The 21748-nt window shown below is 37.3% G+C and overlaps 1 protein-coding gene across 2 annotated transcripts in view; it reads right to left on the bottom strand.

Moving 5' to 3' along the window:
- ADAMTS18 (ADAM metallopeptidase with thrombospondin type 1 motif 18) overlaps positions 1–21748 on the bottom strand; it is a 485565-nt gene that overhangs the window by 188893 nt on the left and 274924 nt on the right. For both annotated transcript variants that reach the window (XM_080410687.1, XM_080410685.1), the window contains one exon: positions 1–21748. This exon is cut by the window's left edge; it is cut by the window's right edge. The gene's annotated coding sequence lies outside the window, so the exon portion shown is untranslated.

Raw genomic sequence — 21748 nt, 5'->3', positions numbered from 1 at the left:
GAGGCGTTTTGTCATTTAAGAATCTCTGGCTTCCACCTTTTGACTCTCAAGCTGAAAGATGCTATTTAAAACTACCGTTTCAGCCTATAACTTCTATTTCTATGCCTTTTATTCTTAGGTCTGCTGCTATGTTGTATAAGCTAAGGTTTTTAGATATTTCATGCTACTATATAACTCTGAATCATGGCAATTCTGTAATGGCAAGCATTGTATCACTGAAATGGAAGGGTGGCATTATACTCCCATCATCCGAGTCACAATGGGCTCAGTTTTGTACATGCTCCAGATCCTTTACTCTACTGAAACTGAAATGAAAGTCTATAAATAACAAAAAATACCTACACTATCTTCCTCATTCAGAGGAGAATCTTCCTGACTTGTGTTCTGTTAATCCACTTAACTGACAACTCTTATGCAGTGCTCTAAATTTCACACCACTTCACAGCAAACAGAGTGTCCGTTTACTAAAAAGCATCAGTGAGACTTCACAGGCTCCTTCCTGTGAACAGGGGTCAGATTCTCCCAAAAGTCTCTGCTGCTGTGAACCAGTATAGCTCAACTGAAGTCATTTATTGCTGAAACCTATTGCTAGACACAATTTCAGACCAGCTCAGAGTGTAACAAATCAAACAGAACTGGAGCAATTTGCATCAATAACAAATTTTGTCTAGGGAATATAAAGCAATCCAAAAGGTTTTCTAATCCAGTCTGGATGTCTCATATTGTCTATATCCATAAACAAACTGTAATACTCAGTAAATCCTACGGCCAGAATTTCTTCAGGGAAAGAGCTTACTCCCTTTCTGTTGAAGGAGAGAGGAGAGTGCTCTCACAGAAAGCTTTATACAGCCGATGTACACAGAATTATTCCAATGGTTCTTGGGGAGTCACTGTGTAGGTACCTTTGGGGACAGCTTCCAGAAAGGCTCATAAGTAAAAATGAAGGCAATCGCTTTTAGCAAGTAAGAGTTAGTATCCAAGTAGCTAACACTTTTGCTACGGCAGCCTAAACACACTTTTCTATCTTCCTGGGAAGACTTTGCTGAAATAGCACATTACTGAGGATTCTGTTGTGGAAGACAATGAAAGATTGAAGACTACTCTAGAATGCCACCTATGACAGCCTAAAGAGCTCATTCCAGTAGCCTATCCAGTTCTGGAGAGGAAGACAGTCCTCCAGAGGATGCTTCAGAGGAGGTCTAACTTGGACTGTGTTCCAGAAGACCCTCCAGCAATGGCACAGCGTTTTTCTACCCCAGTAAATATACACACAAAGATTTAGGTCTAGCAGTGGCCTCAAAATCAGCTACACAAGGTCTGTTGAAGCCTTTAAACAGCGTCAAGTCCACGTGCTCAACCCTCTGAGAGCTCTGCTTGTATACATGGGTGGGTGACATTCATTATACAAAAGGGGTAGAATTTGTTCAGTGCCCTTAACTTCAAAGAATTCTGGTAGTTCATTTTGTTTTAAAAAATCTCATTCTAAATTTTAATCTGTAATTAGCTGTTGTAACTCTTCAGGTTAAACTTATAATTTAAATTCAAGAGACTTTAAAACTGTCTGGACAAATTAGATATGTACTTAGAATACTGGCACTTCTCCAAGACAAACAGTGTCTGTTATTATCAACAGTGCTAATGTTATCAGAATAACGAGGAAGCTTTACAAATCAGCATGACAAATTAAAAAGAGGAAAAACAAAAATCTCCAAAGGCAAGGAGTTTTTAGCACTCATTTAAATTTAATCTTCATGGCTACGTTTGTTTCCATAAACATACGTTTGTTGTAATTAGCTACCAAGACAGGAGCTTAATGAGTTTAATAAATATTTCAGGCTGTTAAGAGATGGAAATGGCACTGTGATGACTGGAGGTTTTCTGCAGTTCAATGAAATACAAATGAAGAGTGGAAATTAATAATTAAAAGGGAATTGGAATGCCTGAATCACACATTTCTTAAGGGCACCATCTGACTCTGTGGAGTGGAAAAAGTTATTAGGAAATGGGCATGGACCATAAGCTTATAAACAATTGTCCAGCACAAGAACAGATCAGTCCACTGGAGGTATCCATTAAGAAAACCAGAGGTATTATGTACAATGCAGACATAACAGTTTCCCCAAACAGAAAACTGAATAGTACAGTGGAGTTATAGCTATTTGCTGTAAAATTATTTTCACAGCAACTCCTGTGAATAACACAGAGTTTGATGATGCCCAAGTAACAGGATTGCAGCATTCATAAATCTTCAGACAACACCCCTCTTCATTTAGACTTCTGGATGGTAACATATCTTCCCCACCTTTTCTTTATCCACCCACCCACCCCCACCCCCCTTCTTTATTTTAGAATATTGGATTCTGAGATGCTATAGGAAACATTAATTTTCACACATTTGGATTTTGTAGTCTTGAGTATAGATGAAGTATGTTTCACTTGTATGTATTCCTGAAGCTACTTATTAATATATTTAGACCACCTCTTACTAACCAGATACCCATGTTACCAGAATGCAGAGAAGGCTGGGGCACCATTCCAGTCCTAACTCTAGCATTTCCATAAAATCTGATGTATGACAGCCATCTTAAAAATCATGAGATAAATGTAAAAGTTATTAAATCATTACATACTCATGTTTGCATGAGGGTTTATGCAGCAGAATTCAGTTGTGCACAGGTTATTTGCTTTGGATTTTCATAGACTTTAGCCTTCTTTTACAACTACAAGACAGAAACTTCTTTTTTAGATGCAAGGTAATACTCTTAAATGACCACAAGGAACTTGGGACATTACCTCCTCCTTACTATCATCACTCAGGTTTATAATTAGCATCAAATCTTGGACCTAAAAAGCAAAATTTTCGAATTTGGAACTTCATTTTATTACTGACTGAGTATTCTTAGAGCAGGGACAATTTTTGCTTTCAGATGATGAAATCACTCTTCAGAGAAAACAAACTAAATGCTGTTTCTTGTGAAGATTCTAGCTCATATGCTGCCTGCAGGCACCTGTAGCTAGAGATAATTCTTAAAACCAGCCAAGGAAAATTCAGTTCCATTATCTTGGAGCAAGTACTAAACCAGACCTTGCAGCTTGATGTAGAGTGTTTGCCCAGGCTCTCGAGAATCTCATGATTTGTGTTGCATGGAAGATAATCTATGGATAATCTAGTCCATACTGTATAATAATTCACTGCTTCAATGGAAACAGAGGACTGTGCATTTATCAGGTAACTCTAATGTCATGAAAGGCTGAAGGATATAAGAATAAGATTAAACTACAGAGATAGAAAGTTAAGTATTTAAATGTTAATATGGAAACAGTTGCTACACGGCATAAAATACATAAAAATCTTAAAATAGAAGAACAAGCTAACAATGGAGAACTGACTTATTCTCAACTGTTATTTCAGTAATTTTTCATAGGTTATCACTGAATAACAAGATGTAATCTAGCAAGCAGACAGCATTTTGAAATGAGGCTTTGGAGAACTACCCCTTACTTTGATTACCAACAAATACTCAAGTTACATTAATGTGGAGTGCAAATGTCATGTCAAAGGACACTGGTGAGGCTTTTCCTTTTCTTCCTTTCTGGCTCTTAAATATACAATGCTAAATTAGCCTGACTTACAGACCAGACAAAAGAGGCAACCAATCTAAACTTTTGTTTGTAGGTGGGTTTTTTTTCCTTATTTCACTCCATCATTCTCCATTTTATTCCGTGGGCCTTCAAATGGAGCATTGTCAAACTTGTTTTTCCTGGTTTGACTCATGGCTCATTCCTTATGCAGATACAGAAGAGGGGGAAGGGGGATTTCTGCATAGGTTCATCATGTCCTAAATTATCTTTATTTAGTTCAGACAGGCGCTTCCACCGGTTAAAATATTTTGCAGTGTACATATGTCTCGAGAAATATAGCAACATGTTAACTATGAATACCCTAACCACAAAAATCAGCTTATCTCAAACTGTTCATAAAGACAAGAAAAATAATGAATGATGAAATTAAGAATCAGCTGTCATCACTTTGTAATACTCTCACCCCATATATTTTCATAATTTCACATGGTTATGTCACAGAATTCTTTAATGATTGTGCAAGTTGTGTGTCATGAGGTGGAAAGATTTAAAATCACTGAAAAAAATAGGTATGTTTTCTCTTTCTTTTTTCCTCATGAATTTGACAAGTTTCTCAGTGTTCTATTAACAGAGGGCTCAATAGTTGAAGGTTGCTAAACAGTATATGCCAAAGAATATGAACATGGCTCAAAAAATAAGATTAATAAAAAAGAAATAATAACTGTACATAAAGAAAGCTAAACAGAAATGTGTTTGACATTTTGCAAATAAATCTTCAAAAATCAAGGCCCACAAAAGTATATTCTCATGCACTCAAGTGGAAAAATGTGATCTCTAACCAAATGTTTATTTTTCAAACAAAGGAAGAAGTAACCAGTCCATTTTATTCCAATGTCTTCATTGTGGTCTAATTAATCAAATCGAAATGCAAAAAAAAAATGGTAACAATTTGCCAAACACATAAAAGAGATGTCTGATGCTGATGATTAAACAAACAACTCCCCCAAACAGTCTGAATTGTTTCTAGAGGAAAGAATCTTAGGGGCTTTTGAGCTTTCTGAACTTTTTCTCATAAGTTGTTTTCAAAAGATTAAATACAAATTTACCATTTATCAACCTTATTACATAGAGGAACTGGGAACGTCTTTGAAAACCTCTTCACTTGAATTTCTGCATGTACTTTAAAAAAAAAAGTCTCTGTGGAATTTTTTTCTTCTAGAAAAGGCCTCATTTATGAATACCTCCACTAAAATATATGTGACTACAGAAATGAGCACAGATGCAGGTGCTCGGTACATCATTTATAACATGCATTCCAGTTGAACTCAAGCAAGTAATTTCTATTCATCTCATAAGTAAAAAGTGAATACCAATACTTTTATGAAGTACCTTCATTACAAGAATTCAGAGGCTGATAGATGCTTGTTTCTTGCCATATTTCCAGCAGCTTGTCAGGGGCAGCCTTAGTGTGTGATGGCAATTAACTTACATCATTTTATACCTACAATAACAGTTGTTTCCAGTGAAATTCTCTATTATTATGTTCATGCCATGATTATGCTCCTACATCACAGACATGTGGCTCAGAGACATCACTGAACAGGTTTCCTAGAGCTGAAAACCAAATATATCAGGTACCAAATATAAAACATCCCTGAGGCAGAAATGAATGTCAATACATAAAGAAGAGAACATAAATCACTGTTATTTCACTAAATGACAAAAGGTTTTAGCTTATTCATTCGAATCAGTGATAGAGAAGGAAATCATATCAACCATCAACAAACTGGAGATCATACACTGGAACAATAAAAAGAATGTGGAGGCAAAACTTGTAGAAGACTACAGCCACATGTTCCCACTCAGGGACATTATGTGAACCCACGCACTGGGAATTTTAACCAGAACCTCTTTGTGCCCCATACACAATGTCTTAAGCGAAATTAATCTGTGTGTTCACACACCCTATGTGGAGTCTTCTCTCTAGTTCAACCATATTGCTGATTACTGGTGCCATTGATACCTTTTCTCTGATGGGCTAAAATAAAGCACTGACTCTCTTGTAAAGCTGTTACACTGGTGCTTTCCATGTAGAGAAAGAAACAGGAATTTCATCGCTTTCTGCACCACTTCTGAAGAGTGGACTTCACCTGTTTTGGAAACTGGTAATACCAAATGTAATAAAAACTAATTTCAACATGCTGTAGCTGCTGCTCTGTAACTATAGCTACAGTGTTTCAATCAGAAGAGTGTAAATGTTTTGCTATTGTTTTCTTTGAAAAATATATAGAAAACAGGTCAGAGCTTAAAGCCATCTTTGTGCTTTTTTAATAGTCAAAATCAAATGGAAATTTGCACACTTACAGGCAAAACCCAGTCCCAATATCAAAAGAATTTGCAGCAAGAATTGACAGTCAACCTATAGGACTAATGCATGAAAAGGATATAGAGGTGTATTCGGGAGCATGTGCAGATCGCTATTATAAACAGTAGCATACGCAAAAAAATTAGATTGAAGTACTAATTAAGTTATTGTTATTGTACAGGGAAAATACATTTCTGATAACATAGCTCTTATCTGTCACTTTCTTATGTACATCAACACAATGAATCTTCTTACTGATAAATATCACCTCTGTTTTACAGACAACCTGACACCAAATTATTCATATTCATTGTCTGCTTAATAATAACTGTGAACGTCATCTTTTAATGAGTAAATTAAGTATTCCCCATATTTCCAGCCTAGCAAATGATCTTTTACTGATTAATATTATCATCTATTCCACTACATGATCACAACACTGCCATTAGCGTTCTGCAGGACCTGTAATACAGTCCATTGCCAAAGGACATGTCACGGAAGAGTCTCAAGAGAGTTGAACATCAGTGTAGCCAACAAATCAGTTGAGATTTGATTGCTTAAATAATCAGTTGTTCATCTCAGCATGGTACGATCTTTAAAGATCTGAAAAGCTGATAATTTGTTAAATCAAAATCCCCATTAAACTCCAAGAGCTTTTCCCAGGTTACTTGGCAGCTTTAGGCTTTGTGTACAACTTTTTGAAAATTTCACTTTTTGAGTAAAAAAAGAAAAAAGGCTTTTGAAAATTGACTTCCTACCCAGCTAGCTGACACAGCCTTAAATCCACCTGCCCACAAAGGATTTTCAAAAAACACTGGAGGCAAGGAATGTTGTTGAGTGGATCTATTGTTGCAGCCTATGAGCAGATAAAGTACTTTCACAGTCTATTTGTGAAATTCTTGCTGTAAAATACAGTTGTCCTTAATCAGTGTGGAAAGAAAAGGTCCCTGACTAAGGGAACTGTTGTCAATATTCCATCATTCTCTTCACTGAGGCTATTTCTTCTGCACTGTAACTCAGTTTTAAAGGTAAGTAATCCTTCAGTAAAGTACCAGAGACCACTGAAATCAGTAGGGGGTCTCTTTCGTTCACTTACACACTTGTTAAATTAGGCTTGTACATAATCCCCTACTGTAACATGGTACCCTGATAATATCCAAAGAATCAAGTCTCCCTCTTTCCACCTGTGGTACCAAGACAGGCCTACTGAAGTATCTATCAGAGAACCCACTCTGCGTTAGCAATGGGATGAGCACTCAGAATACACACTCTAGTGTTTTTCTGACTTACCTTGCAGCTGGGTGCCACGGCATGCTGACTGATTTTGGATCAGTGCATTGCATTGCATTGCCCCAAAAAAAGAACAAACATTTTACTGTTCCTGCGGTTACAGCTATGGAGCTTTACCAAGGAATAAATTTTCATCTCAATAAGGTCTTCAATTGTATTATTACTATTGCTTTTGAACTAAAAATGTCTGCTTTGATCACTATGGTTATAGTATTCTTTCTGCCATCCACTGAAGTCAGTAAAGTATCTTCCATTACAGCACAACCAAAACAACATTTCCTCTCAAAAGAAAAGAGCAGCATGTTTCATGAAAGAACTTCTTCAAAAAACATCTGCTTGAGTTTTCAGAATGTTCCTGCAGGATATGCTTACACTGAACAGTAAGACAAAAATTTCTGGGTTTACTGTGTTCCATATCTCAGTTATTAAGTCAATTTTATGGGATCATTTATGTAGGCTGAAAGTTTTCCCAATAAATCATTAGAGGATATTTAGGCCTCTCTTTCAGTTTGTGGTCTTTGTTTGTTTTCCAGTAACCACAAAACATCTGAATTAAATTATCTAACAAATTTGATTACTTGTATTGCAGAAGTTGTACATCTTTAAGATACGATCGAATGTCATTACTACATCAGCAACCTCATGTTCTGACTGCATTTAAATCCCTTGGTTCCTCTTTCATTGCATTACTACCACATAGGTGTTAAATCATATACAAGCAGTGTTACACAGCCTCAACTTTCCTAAAGTTGAATATATAATTTTCTTTAAATATTTATGCTTGGATTACATCACATGCCTTATTTGACCTTTTTTAGCCTTGATCCACTGCCACTGCAGCTGACGAAAAAAAAAAAAAAAGCTGGCATCTTGCATAATGTTATAGGCTATATGGTTTTAGGATGAAGGGTTCTGAAAGCGGGTTTGTGATGATACCTGCATGACTATTTCATCCTTTCCAACAAATTATTTAATGAAATAGAAACAATTGAGTTTGAAAGTGTCTGAAAGTTCCATTTGGATATGCCTCACCTTAGAAAGTTTTGATTTTATTTAAAATGTTGAAAAAACTTTTGGAGAAAATAATGTATTTTTCAGAATCTAGTTTCTTCAAAATAACTAAAGAGCCTATGTTTCCATCTTGATCCAAAATGTTTCCTTTCTACACAATCTCGATATTTTTTACAAGATAAGGCATTTATGTTGCAATCACCTGTGCTTGTTTGTTTTGTTGCAGTCATGGTGTAAACACAGTTAGCACAGAAGAAATGGCAGATGCCTCAGGATGGTATTGCAGACAAGAACTAGCTCACACACACACACACACACACACTAGATTTATGATGTCTTCATTTAAACAATACACCTTTTTTTTTTGACAAATGAAAGCAAAAGTAAAAAATAGCTAAATCCCAAAGATACAATGACTTTCAATTTTCTTCAACAATACAAGAAACCACTGTTTTTTAAAAAAATTGCATTTGCTGCTCAAAAGTGAGCTCTAAATGTATGTAAAAACTCTTAAATCCAAACCCAAAATAATTATGTAAAAAGCTTAAGCCACTGGAGAGCAAGCATAACCCATGAAATGCATTGGCTACAATTTGGGAGGTGTCTTTCCACGTTACCATACTTCAGCATAGGGAATAAAAAAGTTAATTAAATCAGATATTAAATAAGGCATAGTTTGACACAATGCAGTTCACTGGAATTTTATACAATATGCTCCTGGAATTACTCATGGTCAATAAAGAATTACCTCATCAACCCTCCATGGCACAGACACTGTCCCATCAAACGAGACAAGAATGTACAACACCTCCCATTATTCAAACTGGGCTTTAAAATGTTTAGATTTTTTGGGTGGGCAATGGAGAGAAACAAAAGGTAAATGAACAGCATTTCAGCAAACCGTTCGATATAACAAAATAAGAGCAAAGAGTCTTGCTACCCTGCAGTGCTCCCCTGGTCTGCAGGAGCAGACAAGGAGGCTTTCAGATGCTTCATTTGTGACACACTCCAAGCTACATTCCACATTTCCTTGCTTTGGGCACCATCTGTGCTTTGCATATTCTTTTAGGATGCCAAATATCCCTGAGAAAACAACTGCAAAAAACTAAACATACATAATATGTAGCCCATTCTCACACAGCAGAAGCCTCAGTTGGAAAACCTAGACAATAAAAGCTTTAAATCAAAAGTATTATCTCTAGGCAGAACAGTATTTTCCTGGTCCCCTACAGAATTTTTCCCTTGTTTCTGGCTTTGTAGTTTGCCAGTGGGTGCCCTGGTTCCCTGTTCTTTGAGGTAAATAAATCTATAATGATGTCTCTTCCTCCATTAAAATGTCCTTGCAATCAACTAGAGATAAATTCACAGGATTTTTCAAAGCCTCGGTGGATACAAAGCTGGAAAATTGAAGTGGTTTACTGCCACACGAAGAGTATTACACAATGTCAGCAAACCTAATGAATCTTAGTACAAAGCATACAGGCTGGGTCATTGCAACACAGTTTGCCTGCAGGCAACAACTTTGTCTTTACTGATCTCCTACCTATGCCAGGCAGAGGTGCAGGGGGAGGTTTGCCTCCCACATCTCCAATGTTTGCAGAAGCTTCAGTAGCAGTGTATTACTTTGCCACACACATTTGCCACCTCTTTTATCTTACAGATCACTCATGACTTTCACGATAAGGGAGGGCTCCTACAGAGTAAGATGGTGAAAGAAAGCAGCACAACACCCTTCCTGAACATGCCTCCATTTTCAAGCTGTTTCAGAGGTGAACTGCTGAGTATTAAATCATTAGCCACCACATCCACATTGAGGGGTTTGGTATTACCAAGCCTCAAGCAATGCTCCATTCTGTGAGAAGTGCAATTCCTGCATTTTACATGCAATCTGTTTTGTTATTATTTAATGTTCACAGTGTACAAATTGTCTAAACTGTGCCTTGTGGCAAGTATGCTGCTGCCCTAAGCTTTCATGTGTCACCATGAGCTGCTATTATGGCCTAATAGGACTTTTCTTCAGAATGGCACCAGACTGTGGGACTGCATAAAAGTGGAGTTTTGAGAGTAGCAGGAGAATATTGCATGAGGTCTCAGTTATTCTATGCTACCAGGGAAGCAGCAGCAAAGCATATGGATCTCATGTAGCAGATCCATGAGAATCTGGAGATATTCAACTTGCCTCCTCCCAAGTCATACTTTTTAAGTTTGGCTCTCACTTTAAGGATCTTCATTAAGGCTCCATCTCCTTAGCTGTCTTGTAGAAGAACATGATCAGGATCTTAGTTCCTTCATTTGCTTCTCTGAGGTATCATTTATATCAGCTCTTTCCATGCAAAAATATCTCACAAAACAGTACAAGATAGCCAGACCTCAGCAAGGGATTATGTATTTGACCCAACAGGAATGCACAGTTTATAGATGAGTATATTTTTAACATCCAGGATCTGTGTGGCTTTGCTTTTCTCTTTTTAGGGTGAACATTTTAAATCATGCTTTAAAAGACTGACCTTTTGCTGAAGAGACGTAAAGCTGGGGTGAGGATTATGGATTTAAATCATGCTTTAAAAGACTGACCTTTGGCTGAAAAGACATAAAGCTGGAGGGAGGATTATGGGAAAAAGATTAATAAAAATCTTTATTAATTTTTACTTCCATTGCTAACAAAGGTGAGTACACATGAGAAAGCAGCCTGCATGTAGTTCTGTCTATCACCTCCTTGAAGCTGACCTTCAAGTTGCACTTAATTCTGAAAGAAGTATAGCCAAGGAAAGACAAAGATATCTTTTACTTTGTTGTACATGTGGTCTGGCTAAAGCAGTAACAGCCCCACAGAAGAAACTCAGTCCAATTGCTGCAGACATGGCTCTATGTTTACATGTCCTATATGAATGTTAGGGGGTTGCTTTGATAGATTTTGTTTAGATTTTTTTGTTAGTTGCAATAGTCCAGCTCTGAAGCCCACCAACATTGGAATTTCTGTTTTTCAACTTGCACATGGTTTTCCTGCAGCTCTTTGACTTGTATGGACTTGTACTTTGTTGTTTTGGTTGGTCAGGAAAAGCACGACAGGATTTCATGGGGAAACTTAAGAAGGTCTCAAGAATCTTTGGTTTCAAAGCTATTAGTAGAACAGTTCTATTGAATTTTTGGGTGGCTCCAGGCTCAGAGCCCTCCTGTAGCAGGCACCCTATGGTACATTACTGCCTGCTTCCAGTGAACTAGTAGGAGGTGATTTGTTTTTTTAAATATGATATAAATAGTTTTTATTAAAGAAAACATGACTGTAGAAAGGGATGCTGTCTTGTGATGATTAAAGGATCTTTAACCTGTTCAGTGTCAGTACAAAACTGGAGCTGAACAATGCATGAACATCTTCTACCACTATTAGCTGCTGCATTTTAGGTTTGATATGGGATAGGACAGATCACTGTAATATATATCTGAAACAAATTTTTCTTTTAGCACCTCTCACATGCTTTTTACACACACCCATCAAGTACTTTGTTATATTTAAATTATAAACTCTTTGGCCTGGGAGCACCCCTTTCTCTAGGTTTGCACAGTGCCTTATGTAATAAGTCCTACCTTTGGGGAGTTCTGCACTGCAAAGTTTATGAAGCCAAGTCTCCCCAAACCTACATACAACAGCACATTAAGTTTGTGAAGTAAGGATTCAACAGCCAGGAGGTACCAGAATTAAGGTTTCCTCTGCAACTGCCTATGCAGTTTTAATCTGGCTTGCATGAGTGTATGTATTATGTATGGGGGACACTCTCATTATACAGCCATATGCTTTGTATAGGAACAGGCAATGCTCTCTACTGCTATTGAGTATTTTATTTTGTTCCCCTCCTTCACTGCATAACCTCCTGCATTCCCTGCTGTACCTCATCAGACTCATGACTCTTCCATAATTGCCAAATGTGCTATCTTGTTCTGGTTGCCTGGTTTAAGAAACATAGGGCTTGACTTTTTAAAGCAATTACAAAGTGTAGCACATTTCCACTCAGAACAGATGTTAATGCAAGAGAGATGTTGCCACATCTGCAAACCAGAAACATTAGCTTAGATGTCTCAAGTTGGATCCCCAGAAAATGAGGAACACAGAATTACCACCTATAAAACCTTGGTTCAAAACATTTACTTTTACTAACTACACAGAAGTGTCTGCCAAATGTAGTTCACCAGACATGATTTTTCTTAATACTTGAATCCTCTGCCCCTGTAGCCATGACATGCCTCCTCAGAGATCTCTTTGAGCTGTCAGTTATTTAGCAACTTCTTCTCAGGGCTAAAAGCTTATTTTAGTCTGTATAAACTAAACACCTGAACGTAGGTACAGTTCTCATTAGATTTCTATCTGGGAGGGGAACTTGGCACACATTTACTGCCTTGCCAAGGACTTCAAAGGGAGTCCCTGTGTGATCCTGCCAGGTTCCTAACCCAGACAGTTTGGAAAAACATGGCCTTAAAGCATGCTGTGTCACATACATGTGGTGGGGTCCAGCTAAACCGTCACTAATAAAATCCACTGCAGCACCCAAGGAAATTAATTTCTCATAAATGTCTACATGCAAAATGTACAGGAGTCCCCTTTGTTCAGCAGAGGCTGATCTTTCCTAAATCTACATTGACGGTAGGACTTTTCTTGTATCATTGAGCTCTTTAACTTGATTTTGCCTACTTGCCATACTCTGACTTGCTGTTTTAGGATGTGAAGGGTGCCTAATGATCCTGTTGTTATCTTACAGCAAGAACCACAGAGCAGAGATCTTATCCTATTCTTTAATCAGCCTTGAGACATAATTAACTGTCGCCATTCCCATAGTGAGTGTACCCTATAAGAGCAGCATGACACCTAGCTGGTCTGCTATAGAGTCCCACCCTCACAAATCTTTTTCTTTTGCTCAGACACCTTGAGCTCTACTTTATCCAAGTTTGTGAAACTCACGGCCACCTTTGAGAAAAAAGCAAAAAATCCCGGTAACAAACTATCTGGACTACCTAGAGTTGCAAAAATAATACGGACAGACCAAACAGTGCTTAGTTTACTGATGTTGGGATGAAGGTTTACTCTCACCTTGAGGAGAGAGAGGTAAGAGTGTCTTCCCCTGAAATTCCTTTATTAACTAAAGAGAAAATAGTGCTTCACTGAGACAAATCCCTCGTGTTGCTTCCTAATCATCAATTTACAAGTACAGATTCTCAAGCAAAACACCCGTGGGTGGTTCTGAGATCATTAACAAGATATAAATCTTTTAATAAGTAATCTCATGGGTATGGCATCTTAGGAGGACTGGTACCAACTTCTACACTATTTTAAAGCCTGCTGTGCAGTTAGGCTGGATGTCAGTGCTAAAAAAGAACAGCCTGAATCTTGGCATGGCAAACCTCCAGTGGGCAGCTTTAATCTGTGAGTGGTCATTTTGTGCTCATCTAGGGCACTGTTCTGCGAAGCTATCAGAGGAAGAGACCCATATACTATAGTGGAGCATTTGCGATGTGTAAATCCAAGTGTTTTCATGCTGTCAAGTGAAGCCTACTTAACACAGACTGTGTGCACAGCATATAAAATAACTGGGTGAGCACTCCCCAGCATGCCAAGGCCACCCTTACAGCAAGGACTGAAAAAGAAAAATAGCTGCCTTGTCAATTTTTGTTTAACTCTTTCAATAAAAATACGGTATGCACAGTCTCTAACAGTATGTACGTCTCTGGTGACAGCAACAGGAGGAAGAACTTGCAGGGGGACCGTAATTCTGGATGTGCTTTCCCTGCTAGCATGGTTGTAAGTGATGGGTGATCTCAGAGGTGGCTGAATTCAGTGCCTTTCTGACTGGAATGATGATGCCATCAGGAAGATAACAAATGAGATGAAGCATCCAGAATACCTTATTAGCCTTTGATGGGATGTGAGGAGCTGCCAGCAGAAGCAAAATATATACGATCTGCATTTCAGCTGCTTTGTGTATGGAAGTGCAGTGCTGGAGCAACGTGGAGGGTGTGCAAACATTAATTTTCCTTCCATGTGGCAGAGAAGGAGGGAAAAAAGACAGAAGGAAGAATTATAGTAGTTTCCCTTTTATTGTTGTGATTTTATTTGTAGTCGGCTTTGTCCTTTAACTCAGTTATTTACAATTCTGTTGTTGTTCTATTTATTGTTACAGAATCTTACACTTGGCCCACAAAGTCAGTGTATTTTGCATGAGGACTGTATTATTTTGATGTTTCCTTTAGCAGTCTTTTTTTCTATTCTAAACTGCTTGCTCTGGCTATTTAGTTTGAACAGCTAATATAGAGTGAGTCTATTCTGTTGGACAGTAGCACAAGGTCTAGGACAGCTTATTGGGGTATATTACAGTGAAAGAGACCTCAAACAGCTTAAGAAAGATGCTTTGTGTATTCCCTACCCCAGCTGACTTGACTGTTGGTTAGGACAGCAGCACAGCATGTGGTCAGACTCCTCTGCCTCTCATGGTCTTCTTGAGGCCACACTAGCTCTATATCACTGAGCACAAGTGTTTGCGCTTTCCTCCTCACCTCCACCCTGGGAATATATATGATGGGAGAGAAGTACTTTGACCCATTTTTACACTTCACAGTATCCTGGCATCAGCCAACCTTCCACATGTAGCTGCTATGGTTAAAATAATACTGTTATACTAGCACCTCCCCAGCAAAAAGATGTAACAAAGCACTGGTACTGTAAAGTATGTAGTCCGCATGCTGATGCTTCTGCCAAGCCCAGCTGTTAAAGCCACCATAAGCCAAACACAAGATAATAGATTCTTTTTTAAAGATGATACATAGAGCTCTCTCTGTCCCCTGACTTTTGAACTTCATTCTCTTGCCTGCTATGGAAGGTAGAAATACAATCTGTTACACTCTGTTATTCTTTCAACACTGATTGGAGATTCTTCATCCACATAAAAGCTTTTTTCAAGGCAAACACTAATTCTGCAGTTTAGTTCAAATACTGTAAGGCTCAGACATAGATGTGAAGCTTTAGAACAGAAAGATCTTGAGTTTCAAGGGACACATGACACAGAAATTATATGACTTGCAGCAGTGGTACGTCCTATAAATAGAGAGAGCTCATTCTATCAATGAGAATCTAGGGCTTAAATTATTAGTGTGCTCTCTTATTTTCTCAGCAGCTAGCAAGTATCTTCAAAATACTATTTCTACTCCTTTGTGTTATTTGGGTCTATTTACAGTCCTATATCTATTACGTTTAATGGATCAGAAAAGGGTGGACCTGAACTCATTCTTATTGGCAAGTGAGTTGGTGAACTGCCCAGAAATAAGTGGGCTGCTCCACTGTCTTTTTCTCCTTAAACATTGCACTGAAAGTGTATTTCCTCACACTAATGTCATCAGCCATATGTCTCCTGTCCTATGACACTATGTAACTGTTCAGTCTTGGAAAATCAGTCATTTCTTATAGTAATTTCACCATTTTAGCTACATGCCTGCAAGATAATCCCTTGGACAGGATATTCAACTGATTTAATGTAACAGTAAAGTATTCATAAGGAAGTATTCAATAGTAAGGCATTACAGGACTTGTCAGAGCAGAATGAAAGAAAGAAATAAATTCAACTCTGATTATAAGTAAGTAGTTGAGTGTTTTAGTTCAGCATAGTCTATATCTATAGAGAATGTCTCAAATTAGATTCTTTTCACAGACCACACTTCTGTTCTGCTATGTCCACTTTTCATCACTTCAGTACTTGGCAGGACATCACCTGGCAGGACTTTGACTTAAAATTGGTGTTCATCTCAGGTAATTTACACTTCTTCTTTACAAATATCCTACTATTTTGAGAGAGGACAGAAATAAAAATAATCTTGCATTTTGGACATTTATTTTATTTCTTTTTCTTTGCAGGAAGCCTTAAAAGAAGAGTTTCTAGAAAGCACAACTGAAACCCACTTAAAAACACTTTCTACTGCAGATGTTGCCATCCCATGGGAAGGAAAAGTATGTCAGGAATTCTTTTACCATTCCATATGATTATCTGACAAGCTTCTAAATGCATCTCTCACAATCAACCCAAAACTGCTGGAGCATGAGATAAGAAAGATTAGTTTAGTTGGGAGCAGACTAACTTGAGGGTCTGCCTTTGTACTACAGTCATTAGTTCTGCCAAACATAGCACCAAAAAAGTCCTGCTACATTGCCCAGCATTTAACTACATTCACTGCATCTGTACATATCGCTTTCCATTGTAGGATTTCAGAAAAAAAATCCTTTCAATAGGAATAATGCTGTAAGCCATGTGGCAATAAGGATCTACAGAGAAGTAAATTTGAAGGTCTATCACAAGTGAGCAACACCTGCTTAATCTCTTTTACACAACTTTCTGACTGGCACCCAGGTTGGGTCTACACAGTATCTTTCTAGCTGAGAACAGAAGCAAAATAATTGGCTGACTCCCTTACAGCATGGTAAAATGCACTAGGTAAAGATTCAAGAGAATGAGGAGATTTCAACATTTACTGTAAACTGAACTTGACAAAAATGCAAATTATATGGTTGTTTAAGTTCAGGGGATTCAGACTGTGGTCTATCTAATGAAAGCCTGTATGAAGAGACCTGTCAATGGCATGTGGGTAGTACGGGTAGATATACACATTGGGGTTTTGTCAAGCAGCCATAAGTTAATTATTCAACCTGAACGTGATTACTCCAGTGTAAAACCAAGTGCAACCACTTTCAATGATCTGTCATCGACATTTTCTTCTTTGCACCAGTATCTGATATTCCCAACTCTTAACCTGGCCAATACAGTCAAGATCCATCTACCTTCTGCTTGGAGAGTGCCTGAATCTAACCCTGTAGTTTCCTAGCTCCCTCCCTTCTCCATCAGTCAGGCTTCCTGGCTCATTTACCCTTTTCATCAAGAAAGCAGGATCGTTTTTCTAAGATCCTATGGCCATCAGACAGAGCGATCATGAATCTTGACAACTGCCAGAACAGAGAGTTCTGTTTCTACCCCCAGCTGCAGGAGATGAACAGTGCTTGCAGACAAATCATGGCACTCGATGACAAATGCTTCAATACCCAGGAGGTTTTCCTACTGGTCATCCCAATCCACAGTGCTACCAAAGGAACGTATCTTCCTTATAATTAGTTCAGCCTTCAATTTTGCATTAATTATAAATGATAGGGTCCTTATAATTGATTTAAGGATTATTTTATAGGCTTAGAAACTGAGATGATCTGTGAAATATATATATTTTTCAATGTCAAATGCTTTAATACCTATGAGAATGCCGCCTTTGATGAAACGTTTTAGCTATATGATCTCTACTGAAACATTTGAAGCAGCAGCTCCTGGCAACAGTAATTGACAGGGCTTGTTATAAGGAATTTTAACTAAGTAGAATAAGAGATAATGATATGTGGTTAAGTAATTTGGGCAGGATATCAGAAGAAAATTCAGCGTGAGATCTATTAGACAATGAAAATATTGTCCAAAGGAAGTGATAAAAGCCACATCACTTAAAATATTTAAAGCTGGTTTGTTTAAAGCTCTGGAGAGGGTAATTATATTGAATCAATCTCGATTCACAAAGAATGAAATCAGCTTCTATTCAGGAGCATGAAATAAATGTTAACTGGCCATTGTAGTCTCTAACTGAGGTGACTCCATGGTTTTCTTCCTCTTCAAGGGGTACTGCTTCAGTCTATGTGTTTCTTTTTCAGAGAGAAAAAACAATTCTAAAAAGTAATTAATCTGGAAGCCTAGTTCAGGTAGCTTCCCCAAACCACTGCTGTACTCCAGTGTGTAGTACATGCAATGGTGTAGAAAGGCTGTAAAATGAGTGAAATAAACTATCCCGGAGTATTATAGTTCTGCTAGACCCCACACTCCTTACCAAAATGACCACTATAAATCCAAATCTATTAATCTTTTGTAACTGAATTTTTACCTTATTTTCAGTTTTTACTGAACACAAACAGTTCTGCCACATGTTGGCTTGTAAAACCCCATTCTGCAATATTTGAGGGATTGTCTATGGAATATTCTCCTTCAGCACATTTAATCAGCTCATCTGAAAGTGCTTTTTTGCTTTTCCATAATGTTGAGTCTCAGTTCTACTGTATGGATGATCACAAATTAGGATCCCTGTGTCATTATAGCACTAGGTCATAACATAAATCAACCTCTGATGGAAAATGTGACAAAAATGATTTATGTTTTCAACTCTGAGCCCCGTCTAGATGTGCTCTGATTGTTTTGCAATTATTTCTTGGAGGTAATATGTAAGAACATTCATAAGTGGGGCCCTGGTGGGTTCCTGTCTAAGAACAATGAAAATTATAATTGCAGTACAGGAGCTGTTCTTATTCTGTAATAAGACTTTGTATTGAGGGCTGGTATCCAAATGGAAGTTTTTGATGCAGACATCTGTTAATAAAATATTTACTATTTAACTTTGATATGGAAATAAACCAGCAAGTCTGATTAAGTCCTAGACAATCCTTAGGGCAAAAAGCAAAAGAAAACAACCCTCCCAACCATCAGTTTTAACTAAAATGAACAATTATACAATACGTTAGAGTTACATCAGGGTTTTGACTATAAGGCCATTTTCCAACAGATTTAAATACCACATAGAAAAAGGATCAAAGTTTGCTACAGTGTGATCAACTGTTCTCAGTGTGACAAACATCCATCCAAACAGATGTCTGTTCTTTACAATTTAATTAATATATATTCCCAATTCTAGAAAGACTTAGGTTCATATTTAAATGCTGGTAGCAGTCCACTGATCATAATGAGATTATCCATAATTTATTGACTTAAGCTTATGCATAAATCTCTAAAACAATGAAAAAATAATTTTTTGCAGAAATGTATTTATATATTATACAAAAATATTTAGGACAGCAGTCTGACTTTTCTACAGTTCATTTATAGAATTACGCTATCTCACTTTGCACAATTCTTAGTGTTTCATTTCTTAGTGCATAAACAAACAGGTCTCGATGTATTCCCTTTTCAAGGAAAGATGTGTAAAGGCAAAAACTATATAGGTATGTATCCAGGTACTTTTGACTTAATCACACAGCAATTGAATGCATACATACATACATATTTATACACACACACACACACACATATATATACATAAACCTACATATTTGTATTCATAAATATTTTTATGCATGTCTGTATGTGTATACATATATATGTGTAAAAATAAATAAGGACCAGAGTAAGTGGAGAGCCAGAGCTACGTAACACCTTAGAATCCATGTTTCAAATACACAAATACATGGTGTTAACATAGAATAATACTAGAAGGGATTAGGAAGAAAAAGAAACAGTGGATTATCATGAAAGAGCTGAGACTAATAAGGAAGCTGAAAATTTGAATACTTCCCCAGCAATTATAGGTTCTTACTCATCCTCACTATCTTCTCGATGTCAATGACTGTGTAAGTTAAGAAATTAATGTATAAGCACTGCCATCTGTCACTATTGGTATTTCATTTTTGCAGAAGAATTTAATTCTCCTATGCACAGATTTATACTTCATGTTTTACTACTTCTTCATGTCTTTCTAGTATCACAGGTACAGTCTACTTCCCGACAAAATGAGTTTGTTAATATATGGTATGTCAGAAAAAAGAAATAGTGTAGAAATTCCAACTGTTTCACAAATCATAGACAAGTGTGTACTTCTACCTGGCCCATAACATTTTGTTCAGAAAAGACTGGGATTAGGTATTCAGACAGCATGCACTGCCCCAGCAGCCAGCTGGCTTCTGCTGTGTCCACAGATGAGCAGGGGGTCGGTCTGCAATATGAGCAAGGGCTGTGCAGAGGAACACATCACCTAATTACGCCACAGACAGAACACATGAAGACCAATCCCACCACCATGGCTCAAGAACTGGCCCCAAACCCTGGATTATTTTTCTCTGCAGTATCAAAATAAACTCTCTTCAACACTTTTGTGCAATGTCAGTGTGGTTGTGACACATCTATGCATAGGTATAACCTGGTATCAGCTATCTACATGATCTTTCTGACATCAGTTTCTTCTGGAAACTACATATTACCAATCTGCCTAGAATGCAGCCTGTGCAACTCCTTTGATCCCAGAAAAATTCCAAATATACATTTCTTTCACAGCTAATACATTTCTTCAGTAGTTAATAATGCCCCAAATGTGCTTGCCTAATCTAAACTAGCAATGGTAGTGAAATAATCTACACTAGGTCTCCATATGATTCCTACTGTTAATATAATTATACTCCTATAATTACAAAAGATACAAAAATGTCATGTACTTTAATGCTGTACAATTTGTCTGTACTGACACAGGATGTTTGACCAGAAATTTAAGTCAAATAATTTCAATGGCCACTAGGTCTTTAACCATCACAGATTTTTTTTTTCTTGTAATGTCTTCTGGAATAGTAATTATCTGACCTGTTTAGAGGATTTTTAAAAATACTATTTTGAGGGCAATCACAAGAAACTATATGTAGCTTATAAGAATTATATAGTTTCAATTTTATTCTCATATATGCCATTAGAATCTGCAGTAAAAATACTTGTTTGAGGTGTTACCTCTCTATACAACATGAATATTACAGTATTCTATATAGCAGTGTTGACTCCAGAAGAGTAGCCGTTCTCTTACATTAGACAGCAGTATTGGCACAGCTCTAGCATCATGAGTTAGCTCCCCAAAATGAAGGAGTTAACTTTAACCATCATAGTTTTAGAATAGTGCTACAAAATCTACTTTTAACTTTTTTAGCCTTAAGGGTTCACATTTATGTTTTTCTTTCCACAGTTAGAAGAACAAGGAAGTTACCTTTAAAAAATAAAATAAGAACTAGAAATCTATTGTAATCCATGCTTTAGGAGCTGGAATTATTTTTTGAAATCCCAATATCATGAGAACTGGCAGCTTGAGACTCAATGAAAATTATCCAGCATTTCCTCCAATAATTGTCTGATTTTAAAAAAAAACCCTAATTTATTTCCACAGAGTTTGGGGAAGTACAAAAATGCTTAACATTTCTGGCATAAGAACCTGAGCATGCTGTTTGAAATGTGATTATTTAAGAAGCTGTCTTAAACCATTTTTAGATTTTGGCGTACAGTATTGGGCTGAACTGTAAATCTTCCTTTCCTTTTATTTTGAGCTGCAATCTGTGTCAGTATAAAGCCACATGGGTCTGTAAAAGCCATAACTTCAAACATGGCCATGTGTGTTAATTGGAGAAGTCAAGGAAGATAAACAAAATAATATGCAATAGGGACAGGATGCTTGCTCTTGAATACTGCAGATTATTAGAAATGCATCAAAATATATATGACTCCCATTGGTCTCTGCACATCAGTGTGGCAAATCCAGAATTCCAACACTCTCCGTGTTAACGGGCACTTGCTGGTTTTTATTTGTATAAATCTTACCTTTGATTTACACTTTCAAAACACAGAGAAAGGGAACTACTGCATGAATTAT

Source organism: Falco punctatus (assembly GCF_963210335.1).
Source record: "Falco punctatus genome assembly, chromosome: 14".
In the NCBI taxonomy this organism is placed as follows: Eukaryota; Metazoa; Chordata; class Aves; order Falconiformes; family Falconidae; genus Falco; species Falco punctatus.
The sequence above is the reverse complement of the archived record's forward strand: the minus strand, read 5'-3'. Positions and strand labels throughout refer to the sequence as shown.